The following is a 1,533-nucleotide window of genomic DNA, read 5'->3' on the forward strand; positions in this document are numbered from 1 at the left end:
GTTTGTACACTGGACTCTGAAAGATATTACAGAAAATGAATGAAAAAGAAAATAAATAAAAGACATAGTTGATGTAATTATAGTTGAATGTATGGCTTATTTATGCCCTGCTTATTGTTCTTTTTTTTCCTCGTCAGATTCAAAACAAGCATATTTGAAATATATATATTTACAGTTTAGATTAAATTCCCTTCTGATGATTTGATTATTTAATATTTTTTTTTACATAGGTTGTGAGATTCTATTTCATGTTACAAGCAAAAAAAACGTTTATAACTGATCCTGTCTTCGTCTGCTGTATTGATTGTTTGCGCATCAGACTGAAAATAACCTGCGGCATATGGTAGTCTTACCGACCCCCTCACGACCGGTAAATACCAACATCGGTATTACTGAACATTCATCCTTTGACAACATGAAATTCTATTTCACATATTAAAAATAAAAATGTTGTACTAGGTAAATTACTTATCGATACTTCAACAACGGTGTTTTTCTGTGTTTGTACACTGGACTCTGAAAGATATTACAGAAAATGAATGTAAAAGAAAATAAATAAAAGACAGAGTTGATGTAATTATAGTTGAATGTATGGCTTTTTTATGCCCTGCTTATTGTTCTTTTTTTCCAGATCAGATTCAAAACAAGCATATTTGAAATATATATATTTACCGTTTAAATTAAATTCCCTTCTGATCTTTTGATTATTATTTTTTTTTTTTTTTTTTTTGCATAGGTTGTGAGATTCTATTTCATGTTACAAGCAAAAACAAACTGTTTATAACTGATCCTGTCTTCGTCTGCGGCATATTGTAGTCTTACCGACCCCCTCACGACCGGTAAATACCAACCTTGGTAATACTGAACATTCATCCTTTGACAACATGAAATTCTATTTCACATATTAAAAATAAAAATGTTGTACTAGGTAAATTACGTATCGAGACTTCAACAACGGTGTTTTTCTGTGCTTGTACACTGGACTCTGAAAGATATTACAGAAAATGAATGAAAAAGAAAATAAATAAAAGACATAGTTGATGTAATTATAGTTGAATGTATGGCTTTTTTATGCCCTGCTTATTGTTCTTTTTTTTCCTGATCAGATTCAAAACAAGCATATTTGAAATATGTATATTTACAGTTTAGATTAAATTCCCTTCTGATGATTTGATTATTTAATATTTTTTTTACATAGGTTGTGAGATTCTATTTCATGTTACAAGCAAAAAAAACGTTTATAACTGATCCTGTCTTCGTCTGCTGTATTGATTGTTTGCGCATCAGACTGAAAATAACCTGCGGCATATGGTAGTCTTACCGACCCCCTCACGACCGGTAAATACCAACATCAGTATTACTGAACATTCATCCTTTGACAACATGAAATTCTATTTCACATATTAAAAATGAAAATGTTGTACTAGGTAAATTACTTATCGATACTTCAACAACGGTGTTTTTCTGTGTTTGTACACTGGACTCTGAAAGATATTACAGAAAATGAATGTAAAAGAAAATAAATAAAAGACA

This window comes from Pecten maximus, chromosome 17 (genome assembly GCF_902652985.1).
Source record: "Pecten maximus chromosome 17, xPecMax1.1, whole genome shotgun sequence".
NCBI lineage: Eukaryota > Metazoa > Mollusca > Bivalvia > Pectinida > Pectinidae > Pecten > Pecten maximus.